At 42.4% G+C, this 19,137-nt stretch overlaps 3 long non-coding RNA genes across 4 annotated transcripts in view; all 3 read right to left on the bottom strand.

Annotated features, from left to right (window-relative positions):
- Window positions 1-19,137, bottom strand: part of LOC310706096 — a 132,921-nt gene that overhangs the window by 81,800 nt on the left and 31,984 nt on the right. The gene's annotated exons all lie outside the window — the stretch shown is intronic.
- LOC310706107 lies at window positions 7,114-9,056 on the bottom strand. The gene is made up of 3 exons (XR_014525681.1): window positions 8,755-9,056; window positions 8,109-8,370; window positions 7,114-7,497 (listed from the first exon to the last, which is right to left on the bottom strand). It is a non-coding gene; the product is annotated as an uncharacterized lncRNA (long non-coding RNA).
- On the bottom strand, window positions 9,378-18,971 carry LOC310706077. Its single transcript, XR_014525643.1, has 3 exons — window positions 14,762-18,971; window positions 10,875-13,033; window positions 9,378-10,211 (listed from the first exon to the last, which is right to left on the bottom strand). It is a non-coding gene; the product is annotated as an uncharacterized lncRNA (long non-coding RNA).

Consider the following 19,137-nt stretch of genomic DNA (forward strand, 5'->3'; position numbering starts at 1 on the left):
TGTGATCCGTCCCCTGGAGCTCTCCGGGCCCCAAGCTGTTATTTGGCTCTGCTCATTGACCCACCCTGGCATCGTGGTGTTCACCCTCTGGTGTCGAATATATCGCTCCTTATGCCTCTGTGCTTTTATGTTTGTACATATTTTATGGGCTAATAGCCGTAAATAAATAAATAAATAAATAAATAAATAAATAAATAAATAAACAAACACTTTCAGGCACGGGTGAAAATGTTCCTCTTCAACCAGACCTTTGGCTGATTGACACCTGACACCCTTTTAAATGCATTTGTGGTAGGCGGGATTATTGGTTTATTTTGCTCTTGTTCTCATTTTCACTATGTAGTTTGTGTTTTCTATCTTGTACTTTTATGTTGCCAGCTGCCCTGAGATGTGAGGAGGAAGGGTGGTATACAAATTTAAATAAATAAATAATTTGATAATAATAATCAAAGTGATCCGTGCCCCAACATTTGGAGGCCCAAAACCTGACATAAGCTTCCTGTTCACAGTGTATCATTTTATGATTTGTCCCTATTTCTTATAATTTGTTTGCTTGGGTTTTTTTTTTAAAAAATAGCATCAGTTAATTCTTTTTTTTAAAAAAAAAGGAATTCACCTATTCCTGCACCAAAATGGGTTTCAGCCAGCAAAAGCTGATGCCACAATAAATCTATGGTGTGCCAGACTAAAGGAATATGCATGCCTCTCAATTGACTGCAAGGGGTCTTGAGTAGTGTGGGACTTACGTATAAGCTAAACAAGCTATAGCTTAGGGCCCCACTCTCTTGGGGGCCCCCCAAAAAATTTTAAAGGAAGAAAACTGGATGTACATTTCCATAATATAAGATAAAAACAAATAAAATAAAACCTACATACAGCGAAGCAGCAAATGGGTTTAAATACCTATTAGGTCCATAAATTACCATATAGCTTATATTCAACACAAAAACAGCGACAATTTGTTGTTGACAAAGGACAGCTGGACATAAAAAGGGCCCCATTATCTTCAGGAGCTTAGGGCCTCATCAAACCTAAATCCAGCCCTGGTCTTGAGGGTTGCACACTTTGTCATATTTGTGCAAGATCCCTTCATAATTTAGAACCCTGGAATATCAGAATCACATAAGGAACCCCCAAGGGGAGAAAAAACTCCCTGCTGCAGATGTTCAGCTCCCAATATGAGAATGGCAATAGAGGTGGGGGCAGGAAACAGGCCCCTGCTCACCCTCCCAAACAGTGAGACTTTTTTCAGCAAATCAGCAGCACAACAGTTATAAGAACTTAAGTATGGACAAAGATTTAATTTAAATCTTTAAATTTATCTTTAATTTAAATCTCAGAAAGAGCAGGGCGATGGTGTGAACCTTCCTTCCTAATCTGAATGCCAGATACACACATACGCGTGAATTAACTTTGGTCAGTCATCCATCCTCTCTGCCACCTATCAGGTGGTGCCAAGGGACTGCAGAAACTTGCAGAATCTGCTGTGGCTAATCTGAGTGCCAAATTAAACCGACAAATAATTAAACAAGAGGTGAACAAAATCAGATTCCAGGTGGAAAGCATCCAGGAAGAGATGAAGTCCAGCAGATCGAAACAAATGAAGGAAGGACTTCCCTAAATGCAATGAAGTTAAAAGCGAATAGAGCCAAAAGTGCTGTCTGCCAATCTCTGGCTATAAGGTACACGGGAGTCTGCCAATGTGGCAGAAAATATAAATGGTCCCTAGTAAGCAGAGTGAAAGGAAACCAAGTTAATGGAGCTCCTTTTCTGAACTGCTGCAGCAGACAGACGTACTTAAGAAAACACAAGCATCTCAGCAATCAGCTGGGATAAGAAAAGTTTGTTACCAAATTGCATCGTTTTTTAAAGTGGTACATGAATGTTTATCTCAGGGCCGTCTTAAGCATATGCGGCGCCAGGGTGCAAAGATTCGCTCGGCGCCCCCCCCCCCCCAGGTTGCCCAGAGTTGTCAACCTTTTTTTATGGAGCTGACGCCATGCTTTTTTTTATAATTTATAATATTTTATTAGGTTTTATCAATAGAAAAGTTTAGAAAAAACAAAAGGCAAATACAAAACAGATACAAAATACAAAAGCACAAAAATACAAAATACAAAAATGCAAACATTAAACACAAAAAGAAGAAAAAACACATATAAAAGAAAAACAGAATTTCTCTCTTTCTTAATCTCTCCACTTTAGATTAACTTATTTTCCTGACTTCCTCACGTCTCCCATTTTTGTATCCCTTTTCAATTTGGTTCAGCAAATTCATGATCTATTTAATTTATCTATTATTAATCCCCTTATAGTTTTTGCCTTGTTGCTAGAGCCCCTTCAATTCATTTCAATGTCATCAACATTCAAAAATTTTACAATGTTTCTGCAAATAAATTTTAAATTTCCTCCAATCTTCTTCCACCGACTCTTCTCCCTGGTCTCGGATTCTGCCAGTCATCTGACGCCATGCTTATCTCTGCTCAGAAAAGAAAACAGGAAACATAAGGAGCCCAGCGCAACAAACCAGCCCGAGGCATCGGCGTCAGTGACTGAGCGAAGCCGGGCACCTCGTGGTGTAAGTAGCATGGCTGGACGGGCCTTTCCATGGCCCTACGCCAATCCCAGGCACGTAGGAGGGTAGAGCCAGCCGCCCAGCCACCTCGCTCACCCCTGAACTTGCAGCGCACGGCTGCCCACAGCAGAAAAGCTCGCCGTGGCGCTCCAACCAACGGGCGGGCTGTTCCCCAGACTCCAACTCTCAGGCCCCAGAATCTCGGCCTGGAGCCCCTGAAAACCCGGCACCCGGGTGCCCTGTACCCCTAGCACCTATGATTAAGACGGCCCTGGTTTATCTGTTCGTTGCCTGCCTTAAAAAGAAAAACTTTTTAAAATTATGGGTTGGATCCAGACTTAGTCATGCTTAGAGTCACTTGGGTCTACTTTAAGCAATACTAAGTCTGGATTCAATGCCATATTTCAGAATGCTGGCTTTCTTTTCTTTTCTTTTTACACTTACAGAACATAACTGAGTCAATTCAACCTCAATAGAAAAAGAAGGGTAAGAATGCACCTTCCAAAGGGTAATCAAAAGAGGAAGAAAGGGTGGGTAGTCAGATTGCACCCCGTTCTGGGTCCACCCCACCCCACCCCAGGGACACACAAGGGAAAGAGAGGGAAAGGAAGTTCTATTGCACAAGTGAGCTCACACGATTCCACCCACACAAGAACTCGATTAGATCAAGGGCCCATCCTATCTATCACCCGGTTTTCAATGCAGTGGCCAGCTAGGAACCCTGGCAGTAACACTAGGATTCCTCCTCATGAATTTAGATTGTTCCCACAAATTAACAAGTGGGCACATGTTTTGTAAAGGACATGCAAAACATTCTATAGAATGATTTCCGAGTTTCTCTGAGAAGTTGCGGGATCTCTTTCAATATTGAAAGTCACCTTAAATTGTTATCGAGGAAACTTAACGTCCAAGACCTTGTGGCACAGTGACAGCCGAGTAGTTCTTAGGTTATGGGAGGCTTTCCACAATGTCTATAATTCCTTTGTACAGCAATCAATGTTTACAGTAAAAAAGAAAGAAAAATCTCCAAGTATATTGACTGCTCCATAAACCAACAGCAGCTGCTTCAAAAGAGAGAAGTGAGGTCTTTGATTTCCACAGAAAACACGGAAAATCATAATGACTCGAGACACTCTTGGACCCTTGACTCATAAATGTTTCTTATTCATGTATCACTTTCAGCACAATTGGATCATTTCATGAACAATATAATATAATATAAATGACTGGCAAAAGAAGACTTGTCTCACTATATACTTTACTACAAATAGCAGCAATCCTACCACAATATTAGAGTGTGTGTGTGTGTGTGTGTGTGTGTGTGCTTGCGTGGACAGGCGGGGTCCCCAGATCCCGAGCGGTCCCCCCCCCCGTCATGTGGAATAACGACTCAAGACAACGTGCTATGGGATTAAATTGGCCACAACTTTATTAAATTTCAAATGTGGGTAGACACAATGCTCAGGCATTGGGCGTTCTCCCTCCCCAGTCCCCAGGCGGGGACCTAGGGAGCATCAGGGTTATCCAGTGGGGGGGGGATGGGCTGGCTCTGGAGAACATATGTTCAAACAGAGATAGCCACCCACGTTACGCCACCGCCGCAGGGGAGAGCAATGACGACCTTTCGGCATACGGTCAATGCCTCCCTTCAGAAACCCCTTTAACGGGGAACCCTGGTATCGCCGCCGCAAAGAGGAAGATGGACTAAAGGATTCCGCCCAAGGCCTGATACTGCCAAAGTTGTGATGTTTTGCTATGGGAAAGGCGAAACCTGCCAATGCAGGGAAATTCCTTTCCGGCCCTTTAACAGCGACCTTAACCTAGCAGCGCCCGCATACCTGTGAAGAAAAGTTAACCTGCAAAACCTGTGAAGAAAAGTTAACCTGCAAAATAAGACATTAACTGAGGGTGGGTAGGGTGGGAGAAGCTCTGGAGCCAAGTGAGGATTCCCAGGTAAGATCCTCCCTCTATTGTGTGGGCAGGTAATCCCTCCCCTACCTGGCCTGGTCTCCTTGGCAATGCTTCCCCCAGGTGGGATTGGACAACTGACTGGGGTAGGCGGAGACCTCCAGGTATCCCACCTGAGGGAGGGCAAAGCCAAGCCTATGCTGATGGAGCCGCTCCAGATCTAGGGCTGCGCGCGTCCACGCAAAGGGCGCCCCCTGTTTTATGCGGGGAGCGGTCATTATTACTGGACACAATTAAGCCAATATCAAGTGCTTCTGGGGCCTGCTAATTTCAACAACAGGGAAGTGTTATGCATATACTTGATAGTAAAATAATACTCATAACTTATGTAGCGCTTTTTGATGTTCACACACGTTAGCAATACCACAACAGGCCTGCAAAGCTGTTTTGGAACCCTGGAAAATCATGGAGGCCGAGACAGGACTACAAATGGCTCCCAGCTTCACACAGTAACCTTTCACAAATTGGAAGGTGACAACAGCAGCGATTGAAGGAGCAGGCCCACAGGTTTTCACCCCTGCTTTGTTTGCTCGCCAAGAGGCAAGGAAAGGAATGTGCTGGGCTCATTTCTTTTACAAAGCAACAGAATTAAGTTGAGTTGTTTATTCTCTGAGGTTCACTTTGTCTTTGTCAAATTTGATACATATTTAATGTGCAATTAAATGTTACAATAAAAAATACATAAGACGAGTGTCACATCATCCTAGAACTCTCCCGTTGCAGAATTAAATCCCAGCTCAAGCTTTAAGTATCTGTTGTGCTAATGACAATGAGATTTCCCGCAAAGGAAGTGACTCCGATATCAGCCTTGAAATGATTTGCCTGAAAGATGAGCTATTTCGAAATATTTTCATTAAAAACCACTCAAACCAATTGTCATGATGAAGCAGATTATGCGACAGTTCTCTGGCATGTCGTCAAATAATTCAAGGACTGGTTCATATCATAACCCTCATCTGGAGGCTTCCACCCACCAGTCCTCCTGAAGCTTCCCATGGCTTGGCAAACTGGAACAATTTTCAAGAGGATAGAACTGAAAGGGATCCTTCCATTCTAAAGGAGTATCATCATAAACCTGGTTCTTTTATTAACCGGATTTTAGGATGTGGAGCCAAATATTTAGTGCCTTAGTTCTAAATCAGATAGTTTATTTCAGAATCCGTAATTCTCTTTAACGTCTGTCATACTAGATAGTAGGCTGGTCTAACAGGAGAAGTTAATTGACTTTGGAAGACATTTTATTGTAGGGTTGATAAATGTGATCAGTATCAGAGATAGGAAAGTTTAAAGCCGTATCAGAAAACTTTATCTGCCATTTAATATAGCAGGCCCTTTAGCCAGAGCTATAACTTGTGGAGAAATACTATTTATTTATACTTCTTATGCAAAAAAAAAAAAAATTCAAAAAATCAAGAACTTGCATTCTATCTGAAGTTTTCTCCCTCTCTTATTTTAAGCCTGTGCTATTCCAAATGACACACTTGCCCATTAGATTTCTGTATTCTTAATGGTTGACAACAGGGTTCCAGTTAATAGCTTTTGATGGCCGGTGGCTCCTTAAGCTACTGAAATATGTTTCACGCTCTAGCTGGGTCTGTGCTGAAGAATCAGTTTTGGTCATCTTGAAATACAGTGGTACCTCGCAAGACGAATGCCTCGCAAGACAAAAAAACTCGCTAGACGAAAGGGTTTTGCGTTTTTTGAGCTGCTTCACAAGACGATTTTCCCTATGGGCTTGCTTCGCAAGACGGAAACGTCTTGCAAGTTTGTTTCCTTTTTCTTAACACCGTTAATACAGTTGCAACTTGACTTCGAGGAGCAATTCATAGAACGCGGTGTGGTAGCCTTTTTTGAGGTTTTTAAAGACTTTGGTGATTTTTGAAGCTTTTCCAAAACTTTCCCGACACCGTGCTTCGCAAGACGAAAAAAATCACAAGACGACAAAACTCGCGGAACGAATTAATTTTGTCTTGCGAGGCACCACTGTATAGCAGAAAAGAGCAAAACAGTCAGGTGCACATAATACAATGAACCTTATCAAGGATATATACTTTTCAGTCTCATTGATTTCAATGGCAGAGTTAAGCAAATTTGTCAATCACTTCCAGTTAGATCAAATAGGACTAAAAGGTGCTTAACTTTGGCTCATTACTCATTATTCATTATTTTTTCATAACGTGGCTCTCTAACACTTTTTTTTTTAAGTAAGGAGGATTACAGCTGTAATTTTTTGACCTCGCAATCATCATTGGATAGGCCCGTCCCCTTCTTCTCCCTCCCCTTTCATGCATAAATATTTCCTCCAATCCCTTTTCAGAGCTAAGATGCATTGTTACGTCTGCACCACTGTTAACCCTGGTTAGCTCAAACTGCAGCTGATGGATCCACTTCTAACCTTATGTCTTAAAACATGGGTAGGCAAACTAAGGCCTGGGGGCTGGATCCAGCCCAATCGCCCACGGATGGTCTGGGAATCAGCGTGTTTTTACATTAGTAGAATGTGCCCTTTTATTTAAAATGCATCTCTGGGTTATTTGCCTAGTGTTTTTTGCCTGGTGTTATTTGCCTGGTGTTTTTACATGAGTTGAATGTGTGCTTTTATTTAAACTGAATCTCTGGGTTATTTGTGGGGCATAGGAATTCGTTCATTATTATTTTTTTCAAAATATAGTCCGGCCCCCCACAAGGTCTGAGGGACAGTGGACTGGCCCCCTGCTGAAAATGTTTGCTGATCCCTGTGTTAGAACAAGGAACTGAACTTCATGATGGACACCTATGCCCATTTCTCGGGATTACAGAGTGCCTGAGTTCACTGTGGAGTTCAGGGCTCCATTAATGTCCATGGAGGGTATTTGTGGAAGTGGCTCAGGACGAGAGAGATGCTTTAAATGCAGACTTTGAAGGCTGTAGCTTACTGCTTTGAGGAGGCAGAATGAAGCATCCTCTTCTCTCTCCTACTGTGATGGCCTGGGACTCGGGATCGGACTCAGAACCAGAGGAGACTCAGTCTGCACTGGATCCTTTGTCTCAGGCATCATCTGAACCAAGTCTGGAGCCTGATCCTTAAGAGTCCCAGGCTGCACAGGTTCCCCTGCAACAAAACCAGCTGGGCCGAGTCAGGGGCCTGAGCCTGCCCTGGCTCCAGATGCGGGGATTACCTCGTTGCCTCCTGCTGGGCCATCACTTACAGCTGCTCCTCTACTGGTTTGGTCAGGGGAGGCTGAGGTGGCCCCTGGGTCTAGTAACCCACCGATGTCTCCCGAGCTGCAGAGACTGAGGTCTGAGAGAAGGAGAGACCTGAGTACTCGCAGGAGGAATGCTCGCCTTCGGGCGAAACAGGGAGGTGAGTTGCCGGGGGATCAGGACCGGCCGCTACCCCAACAAAGATAAAAGGCTGTCGGACCCCGCCCCAGGTTGCGGGAGCAACCTTGCTGTATGCTAGATCCTGCCTGGTTTCCTGTCTCGTGTTCTGCCTTGGCCCTGTCGGACTGTCTCCCAGCAGAACCTTTGGATTCTGGACCAGTCCTGGACTGTGTTTCATGGGTTACCCCCGGGCCCAGCACACTTACTAAGGCCATTTGCTTTACTTGCCTTTGACTTAGGTTGAAAGGGACTTGTCAGTGGCAGAATTTGGGCTCTCAAATTCCAGCGGCGCCCTGTGTGATGCTAAAATTCAGTACCCCCTCCCTCTCATGCTCCATTCAACACCATTGTTGTGGCATCCCCTGCAGCCAAACTGGCCATACTACACTAAAATAACCCCTGGAGTTGTGAATCAAAGCTAGCCATGTTTAGTGCCAACTTTGGTACAAAAATTACAGTGGTGCCTCGCAAGATGAAATTAATCCGTTCCGCGAGCCTCTTCATCTAGCGGTTTTTTCGCCTTGCGAAGCAATCCCATTAGCGGATTAGCGGATTAGCACTATTAGCGGTTTAGCAGCTATTAAAGGCTTAGTGGCTATTAAAGGCTTAGCGGCTATTAAAGGCTTAGCAGATTAGCGGCTAAAAGGCTATTAGCGGCTAAGCGGCTTAGAAAAATGGGGGGGGAAGCGGAAAAAAATCGAAACACTTGCAAGACGTTTTCGTCTTGCAAAGCAAGCCCTTAGGGAAAATCGTCTTGCGAAGCAGCTCAAAAACGGAAAACCCTTTCGTCTAGCGGGTTTTCCGTCTTACGAGGCATTCGTCTTGCGGGGCACCACTGTATAACCAACTAACTATGATTAAATGCAGAACATCTGCAATACAACGCCCTATTTATCCCTTTTGAGTCTGTGCAGCTCAAATTAGTGATGTGCTTAGGAACTAAATGCCTCTCTAAATTTTAAGAAATTTTAAGCAGCAGAATGTGAGGCAAAGCTGTAGATCTACTAAAGGGCCACAATCTTTAAATACACTGTTGATATCAATAGGCATAAGTGCACTAGGTTATGTCTTGAATTGTCTCTAAAAAGAAGAGAGGAACACCAAGAGTAAATACAAATCATTTACAGTGATTGATCCAAAGGTCTACTGTAGCAAGTAAAAAGAAGAAAAAACAGTTAGTGGCACTAAGAAAAATAAATGATGGAAAGCTTTTAAACCACCAGGAGACCAAAGTAAAACTTATCCACTGCCTCTAATTTCCTACTATCTTGCCTAAGCGGATAATAAGAAGGTTGTTGTTGTTAAGTCGTTACCGACTCTTCATGACCCCATGGACCAGAGCACAAAATGGTATTAAACACAAAATGGAATTAAACACCAAATAATCACTTTGGATCTGTCTTAAGCAACAATGAAAGCAAAGCAAAACAAGTGGGGGGCAATTTGGCTAAATCGCGGATCAGATCTGCTAGGATAAAAGAACCCAATTTATTGAATGTGGAGATAGCATAAGAATTGGTTATAACAATGTCAGTCACTTTTAACATCAAAGGCAGTTAGATCTAGAGAGCACAAAGTGCAACAGAGAAGCCCTGAAAATGAAGCCAAAACAGTTCTGATGAAGATTTGTTAATTGCTTACTATAGTTAGCTTATTTTAACCTGGCCTATGGGTTGTTGTTTTTTTAATCAACTATGCTTCTGATCTCAAAAAAATCAAGCGCAACTTTGGTATGACTGGAGAAATCTGGTATAAAAAATTATATGCATCAAGGTCATCATATCATTCTGGTTAATCACTTGCTGTCTGTAAAACTTCTCTGTATCAAATCAGAGAATTGTGTTTCTTGCTAAAAAAAAAAAATGCTGATGAAAGTAATTAGGAAACACATCCAGTGACAGCATCAAGAAAGTGTTAACAGTTTATTCCATCAAACATAAATTTGGCCTTTTTGTTTATGCTCTTCTGTAAAATTCCCTGATGGTGTGTTATAGAATATTCTTTGCAAATGCTCAGTGTTTTTGGTATTTGGTTACATTCAGTAAACGATGTTATTCTTTCAGATGCAGAACCAGGTTTTGAGGTAGGCGCATGTGCAATCCTAGCACACAGGAGGTGTTGTACCAGGTGTATTTGCCCAATTATTTCACCTCATTCATCCTCCGACATCAGAAGGAGCTTGTCTCTGTGTAGGCCTTGCCAGTCCTGCTATATTGTGTTCAGCATCAGCTTGATTTAGAGCTTCAGGGCCTGGAGACGGAGGAGGTGATGGATGAGGCGACTCACCTTCTCAGATGTCCATTAGCTACAGGGCACACCAAGTGAAATGTGTATCTCAAAACACATCCTGATGTATGGCGGTTGACCGCATTTACTTTGGCTACACAGAGCATATGCATTATAAGGATTATTTCACAGCCATTTTGCCGTCATCGTGAAATGATTTCTCCAGGCTGATGACAACATTGCCTTGACAACATTTTCTCCTGCCAATCCTATCTTGCTCAATGTTGTGGTTTTTTTTAAAAATATCACCAACTCATGACTAAAATAGGTACTCCTTTGTGGATGTATATAGCAAGCAGCCTTGTGATGCAGTTACACATACACAAAATTCCCTCACAGAGCTAATAGGATCATCATCATCATCATCATCATCATCATCATCAGCCAACTACAGATCATTGATTAGTTATGGTGTTTGGGTGGATGTGGACATACTATGATTTCAGTTAGCATTTCAGGAAACACTTAGCTTTCCATTAATAATTAAGAGTTTAATTTATAATCTAATTTCCCCTCTGGAAACAGAATCGCCTGATCCTGTACTTGTCTGCACTTTTGCCAAATAGGGCATGTAAATATGTGGTATAGCATATCTCCACACTTTCAATATCATGTGTTTAAAAGGGGCGTACACATTGCATTCTACTCAGAACTATGTTCCACTGAGATCAGTAGGACTTACTGTCTTGTATGTTCCTGATCATTCGCACAGTTTCTTATCACCACAAAGATGTAGATGTGTATATGATGTCTATGTTTGCGAGATCAAATGCAGGAGAATCTTCCTGATGTAGAACAGGAAGTCCCTGTTTTCGCTGGAGAAATGTTGGAGGGTATTCAACTAAGGTACCTTCACAGATCCAATTGCTCATTACTACACAGCCAATTCTCACAATTCTCCTGGATGTGTCCTGAAGTGGAGTTGGACAAAGATGTACATCAGCAAAAGCAAAGAGATTGCTAGTATTACAGGGGTTCTGAACCAAAAGGATAGGAGAACGCAAGAGTCCTGTTAGACTGGATCAGAGGATTATCTAGTTTCCCGTCTCCCACAGTTGCTTCTGCAAAGCTCCTAACCAGGACATGAGGCAATAGGCTTCTCCTGTAGAATTCCTGTAGAATTCCATTGATTCCAAATGAGATTTTAATCCACAACTTTTTAAAGCTTTGTGCCGCATCTATGCTTTGTGCAAGTAAAATATATAGCGGAAGATTTTGCAGAAGACAAGCATGAAATTAAAAAGTGCATGATGAGCCAAGATATCTAATTTGTCATTTTAGATAACACTGTTGGGCTCTGAGTTACCCAATGCTGAAGAATTAATAAAAGCTGTATATAATGTCATAAAAGTTTTTATACTCACTGGTCTCTGGCATCTCCAAGCCTCACACTCATCCATGTGGTTTCCCATGGACCAAAACTGTATGACTGGTATGATTGTTATATCATTAACATCTTATTACGAAATAATGTAGAAACGTAATTTCTCTAAGTGCCTCATCACTTCTTGTTTAGTCTGCCAAATGCAAGAAGTCTATTTTATGGAGTGAGTGAGTGAGTGAGTGAATGAAGTGAATTAAGCCAAGATGCGATAACTGGTTTGGCATCCTGAACCGAAGGTTTCATTCTGTGCCGAAGGCAATGTTAAATAGACGGTGATAAATGCCCATTTTGTTGTAAACCTTACCGTTTGGTCAGAAACTTGAAGCTCTGAGGCACTGATCCGTCTCTAGTTGCATGAAAGGAGGGTACAGTGGATGCTAGGGTTGCGAACGTGATCTGTGCGGGATGCACATTCGCAACCCACAGAGTTTGCAACCTGTGGGTTGTGATTTGGTGCTTCTGAGCATGTGCAAAGCACGATTTAGCGCTTCTGTGCATGTGCGACCGCTGAAACCCGGAAGTAACCCATTCTGGTACTTCCAGGTTTCGGCGGGTCCGTAACCCAAAAAACGCAACCTGAAGCGTCTGCAACCTGAGGAATAACTGTATTAATGTGCAACTACTTGCACAAGAATGTGGCATTCAAACACGTACCAGAGGGTGTAGCCCATTCAAAGCAATGTGCCGCAGACAGACAACATTTTCAATCGAACGGGCTGTTGGATGAGCATCAAACATGCTCATTTTTCCAGGAAGAAGTGTATATACAGAAGCCTTCTAATATCTACCAGTCCCCTTAACTTGATTGGGGCATTAATGTCTAACATCCTTTTATGGCCTCATATAGTGGTTTTGGCACCAGCGGAGTGGTCCCTTAACCTCTTCCCCCACCCCTCAATTGCACCAGTCCCATCCATTTAACTTCCCCACACGTGGTTTGTTGTTGTTGTTGTTTAGCACTTTGCCAAACACAGAGCGGAACTAGCAATTTCTCTGAACAGAAATTGTTCTAGCTGTTCAGTAGCTAATATTGACATGTTAGTATAGGAAGGAACCCTTATATGCCAGTGCTAAGCACAGCACAGCTCAGCAGGTATTCCTCACAGCCAACAGTCACATGATGAAAAGCATTACAAAACGGGCTGTCGGAGATCAATGGGCTAACATATAAATATTTCAGACACACACAATTACCCGGAGCACTGCACTAAAAGCCCTCGCAGCTAGTAAGGCAAAGAATAAAAATATTTCTAACCCTTTTGCAAAACATGAAGTCATCAAAGCTGAGAGACATTCAAAGCCATCTATGGGACACCAGCATCGAAATCCTACTGACAGTTCCTTAAAAAATCATTCCAATTATTATTATTTTAAAAAATCAAAGCATAAAACAATACCAAGATGTAAAACAACCTTTAGCAGTCTGTATGCTTCTTCCTTACATGAGGTGAAAATAGCTGGAAGAAAAGAAAATAATGGGAAGGACAAATGCTACGCACCAAATCCACTATAGAAACCTTCTTGCTAAATATGGTGCCATTTTATTAAACAACTTTAGGGGCTGCCACAGAGAAGGCCCTCTCGCAAGTTGCCAGAACCTCTGAGGTCATGGAACTACCACATGGATTTTAACGCCCCAAAGGCTCAATAGAGGATAGAGGCAGTCTTTCAGATATTTGGGACCTAAGTCCTTCAGGACTTTAAGCACTAATGTGAGTACCTTGGATGGAGCCCAGACATGAACCAGTGCAGGCATTTTACAACACAGCTTATACACATTCTCAGCTAGTAATCAGGCTGCTGCATTTTGGGCCAGATGAGGTTTCCAAGTCATCTTCAAGGGCAGCCCAACATACCAAGTGGAAGGCCACAAGTTAGCCACTTCTGGTTTACACAATAAGGTGGCGTATGAGTAACAGTTCTGTTGCAATGAAAATGTAGACTCCATTCCCTCTGGCAAATGGCCTTAATAGACCTAGGATTCCCTGTTTTGACCAGTAGTTAGAATAGCGATGAAGGAAAGAAAAGAGTCTCTCCCTCTAAATATATCTTCATAGATCTTCATCTGGGCACAGAATGTGCTGATAAAGAGGACCTCTCCTTATGCTCAGCTTCAAAGAAACCAACTTTGTAGGGTTTTCTGTCAGTAGGCCACTTAAGAAAAGTAACACATTTAGTGAATGAGCAATCCATCATATGGAGAGCCAGTGTGGTGTAGTGGTTAGGAGCGGTAGTCTCGTAATCTGGGGAACCGGGTTCGTGTCTCCGCTCCCCCACATGCAGCTGCTGGGTGACCTTGGGCCAGTCACACTTCTTTGAAGTCTCTCAGCCCCACTCACCTCACAGAGTGTTTGTTGTGGGGGAGGAAGGGAAAGGAGATTGTTAGCCGCTTTGAGACTCCTGAAGGGGAGTGAAAGGCGGGATATCAAATCCAAACTCCTCCTCTTCTTCTTCTTCTTCTTCTTCTTCTTCTTCTTCTTCTTCTTCTACCTCTGACTGACCACCACACCAAAAATGAGCCCAAAATAGCTGCATGAATACGTCTCCCATCATTGCTATCTGCAATTGCTTGCCTGCAATTAAATGGTACTCTCATCACTGGAAGCTGATGAGGATGGTTTTGATGAGTATCAACATAAATTCCTGGAAGGCCCCTAATTTATATATTGAGTATTCAAAGATCAACTGACTTGCTAATTGTTGAGGTCTGTGATTATCACCTTTCAGAAACATACTTAGCAGGGAAATCAAGCCCATCAATATATACATTTAGGATCCTTCTTGACCAAAGTCTTTATTAAATGGGCCAGCTGCCCAGACACCTTCTAAGTGGTAGGATATGCAGCTGTTGGGACAAGAGAACTGCTGTTTGTAGATCCTGTATAACAATGTGAGCATTTCTTAATGTTAACTCCCTAGAAGAGGTTCCCGTGCAATGTACTGTGTATTGTTTCTTTCCAAGCGCCTATGGTTTACTGGGCCTAAATCAGTATTTGTAATATATCTGTGAGTCACCACAATGTCATTCCTTGGGGGATACTGGATTTTATTGGACATTGTTGTTGTAATTGTTTGCTAGGGGGAGCTCTTGCTGGTATTTTTCTTGTCCACATTAAGCCATAAAATACAAATGGCTTCAATAGCCTATAGTTTCTATAGGTCATTAGTAAGAACTTATCACTTACAGTGTTCTTTTTCATCCTCCCCACGATAATGTCCGTGCTCCAGTTGATTGATTGCATATTTAACATTATTGGAAGCAATGCTTTCTCATGGATGTCAGGCAACTAATTTCTCCAATTATTTCTGTATCAGTGTCATTCTTCTCATGTATAACTGTCACCGACTACAATATGCCTTCTAATGTTGCTTATTATCAACTCGGAGCACAGTTAACTCATTTCTTTCTCCTGGTTTTAATCAAAATTGTCTTGGGCTTCCATTTGACTGACATTTCCCCAGCACTCACATATATTATTTTGGATTAATTTCTGCTTTGTTAGCCATCATCTCTCCATCAGTTTGTTTTGCTTTCTAAATAATGTGTAATGATTTGTGTAGCACCCTGGGATTTAAATTGGATTATTCAAATTGGATGGCTCCATTTCTTTTCTCACCACTCAACCTAGCCTATCAGTGGGTACCTGTGCGGTGTCAAATTTCTCCTTATTGAGAATTCAGGCTATGGTGTCTAGTCACTAAATGTAATCTTGAAACAGGCTTCCAGAAAATACAGAGGAGAGACTGCAGGAACAACCAGCTGTATGGAAAACATAGCTAACTTTACCTGAATCCCTCTTAACTCAACAATAATTCAATTTCATACAAAAATCAATATGAAATAATTTTCTGGCCATCTTGTATACCCTTCCATGAGCAAATCTTTAATTTATTTCCAATGCTCAAGGCCAAGGGAGTTGCAGGGAGAAGGAGAAGGGCTTTGCAAAACTGAAAATAGCAGTTCAGGGTGGGTTCATGTGTGGAGGTAGAAAGTATATATGGCCCACGTGCGGGTAATTAACAAAAGAATTGGCTGGGTGTATCAGTTCAAAACGTGGGGCTCTGCACACTCTCCAGTAGTAGAGAGCCCCCAACAGAGTTAAAAACAGTCTCAGAGTTAACCAGCAGTATAGCACAGGATATAGGTTGTTAAATCTTTTTGCATATCCTGTTTAGTCTGCCTTAAAATCCTTGCCCCCTCTTTCTACGCATCTACCAATGAACAGAGTACGCACTGTTAATTAAGTTTAAAAGCTTTACTTACTAAATTCAAAGGTCTGATTTGTGCATTGTTCCATGCAGCAACAAGGAGAGCACAGGCAGATTGCACTTGGGTGCAAAATACAAAATATAGTTTCAGACATGCAGTCCAAACTTGGAGTATATTGTATTCTTGTGAAAAGCAGGGATATCACTGCATAGGACAGTTCTTCATGCAAAGAACTTATACCATTGATTAGTCTGAGCTTATGGAAGCACACGGCAGCTACCACAGATGTCTGCAGTACAGACCAGTAGTAACAATCTAGTTTGATTGCTACAAAGCAAAGTTAAGGAAAGTGGGGGGGGGGAGGTAATTCTCCATGAGTCAACAGAGATGACTCATTTTCAATGCAGCTGCAAGCACCAGTGTTTCTGGGCAGAAATGGCATGTAATACTGGGTAGATAAGGATCTCAGGTTACACCATTTAGTGTGGAGTGGTGTGGAGTGGCGTGGAAAATTGGAACTGTGGAGGAATTGGAACTGTGGAAGACTGAAGACTTTGTGAAGGGTTGCTGAGCTTTACAAGCAACTGAACTCAGAACTTGACTTGTGGATTTTGGCACAGCAAGGGTTTTGTAGCAAAGAACCCTCTCTGGGCTCAGAGAGTGAAGATTTCTTGTAACACCTATAAATAATGTGTGTATAAAGAGTATGTGTTGGTAAAGATAACTGTGCTAAATAGCTGTTTCCTGTGGTGAGTTTAACTGCTTGACTGAGCTTTCGTAGTGCACACACCGAATACCCAATGGACAAAACACATTCAGAAGTGAAATAATGGTTAAGAAGCAAGGTTTGGGACAAGGGACATTCATATGTAGGTCCAAATGACTGATTTCTGTACAAAACAAGAGCACAGGGTGTGGGAGAACTGAAGCAGAGGATATAAGCTCCTTTTGTTTATTGATGGCAAAGGGCAAATCCACATCATACACTTTTAAAGAAAATGAATTCTCACAGGGAATGGTGACAACTGTGGTTTGTCAACGGTGCTGGAAACTGTAGTTCTCTGAGGGGGAAATTACAGTTTCCGTGATTCCTTGAGTTAAGTCGTGTGTTTTGACTGTGTTTCAAATGTTTGGTGTGGCTCTGCCCCCAAGTTGCCCTGTTCCAAATATCAGACAGCAATCTGGAACTGTGTCACTCTGTGTTGTAAACATAGGATATGGGCAGCCTGCCTCATGGTTTCAAAAAATGGCATGAACAACGAAAGACTGTAGTGCACCGAGAAAGTAGCTATGAGTCCTGAGGACTGGATTAGGCTGTGGCATAGAATACCACCTATACTCTGGTTTGTTATTTCCCGCATTCAGTGTATTACAGGGAAAACCTGGCAAAAGGAGCTACTGGTCTGCCCCGCAGAGGACCTTAAGGTCCATGAATAATCATAGTTTAGAGTCCCCGGGCCCTAAGGAAGTCAGACTATCCTCCACCAGGGCCAGGGCCTTTTCAGTGATGGCTCTGACCTGGTGGAATGCTCTGTCACATGAGACCAGGGCCCTGCAGGATTTAACTTCTTTCCGCAGGGCTGGTAAGACAGAGCTATTCCACCTGGCTTTCAATTTGAACTTAGCCTGATCTTTTATTCCCCTTCCTTCCCTCCCCCTCCCCTTTTTATGAAGATTACCCGCTCTGGGATCCCACAGCTAATTCTCCCCCGGTCTCTTCACTGGCCCAAATAGGACTAATTTAGCCAGCTAGCCCTGGTGATCATCTAACGTTTATTGGATGGATTTCCCCCCTAATCTGATTTTTGAATTCTGAATTTATTGTTATTCACGTTTTAACCTGTATTTTATGCTGTTTTGTGTTGCATCAATTAAGTGTTTAAAATTTGTTGTTAGCCGCCCTGAGCCCGGTTTTCTGAACCGGGAAGGGCGGGGTATAAATAAAAAATTATTATTTATTTATTATATTTCAACACAGCGTGGATCTTGCCTTATGGCACACTTGCCAGAAAAGTTAGCCACACAACTGATGCAGGACATGTGAAAGCATCATTAAAGGAATTTCTGTCTAGAAGAAATTAGCACAACACTGTACAGCATCAGTAAGAGCCAATGTGGTGTCATAGATTCACTTTGGTGAAGAACACTGAAGGAAGAAGGAATGAAACCACTTTTAAAAGAGAGCGGGGAGGGAGGGGGGGTCTATTATTGGTTTTGTATTTAGTATTCATTTGTTTGAATCCCCAGCAATAAATAATTTAATATAATAAAGCTATCACTAAAGTCGCTGTGGTCGTAAATCAGTGCTTTTACTGTGCAAGGCTGAGCAATCCATTTTTTACTGTTCAAGTGTTGTTTTAAATTAACTGAATAAGATTTAAAATCCTCCCTTGGGGAGAGGAAAACAGTGTCTGGCTTGGCCTTCAGGTGTTTTCATGAAAATGTACTCACAGCTGCTTTGCAATAACTATTACATGTGAAATGTTTAGATATCGTCTAAAAATAGGCATTTGCAGCCTGCGCGGCAAAGAGGACAGAGACAGAGGAAAGAAAGGATTGGTTGCTTGCCATCTCAGAAGACTTGCCCAGATATCGGTCTATGGGCTGGCGGATGTCATCCGTATGTGATTGACACCCAGATGTCTTTTGTGTGTCTCATTCCTGAAATACTGATGTCAGTATAGGATTGGATGAGGACAAAGGTGAACAAACGAAAGCTTAATCGAGAAAGGGAAAAGGTGCTGGTGGCTGGTGTTTAGGAAATCTTCAAATATGTAACCTGTTTCGAATGGGGTTCCACTGTGTGGGGACCCCAAGCGCCTCAAAAATGATAGCCTATCGCAGGCATCCCCCAACTCGGCCCTCCAGATGTTTTGGGACTACAACTCCCATCATCCCTAGCTAACAGGACCAGGGGTCAGGGATGATGGGAATTGTAGTCCCAAAACATCTGGAGGGCCGAGTTTGGGGGTACCTGGCCTATCGCTTTAAGAAACGGCTAAGAAAGGGCCTCAAAAATGATAGCTTGTCTCTTTAAGAAACTGCTACAACACCCCCCCCAAAAAAAAATCCATTTTATTTAGGGGATGACTCCTACACCTAGAATGACCAGGAGTGCTTTCAGCTGGTGTGCCAACTATACCCTTCCCTCAAGGAGCCAGATCTGGCAACTGCCAAATAAGAACACTGCAATATGGCCTGCCTTATTGAATTTTTTTAATAAAATATTTATTGAGATTTTACACAAAAGAAAAACAATGTGACAAAGAATACCAAAAAACAACAACAACAGACATTCAAAAAAGTAGAAAAAGAAGAAAAAAAGGAAAAAAATCTTTAAAAAGAAATAAT

Source organism: Podarcis liolepis, assembly GCF_965112155.1.
Source record: "Podarcis liolepis genome assembly, chromosome: 4".
Classification (NCBI taxonomy): Eukaryota; Metazoa; Chordata; class Lepidosauria; order Squamata; family Lacertidae; genus Podarcis; species Podarcis liolepis.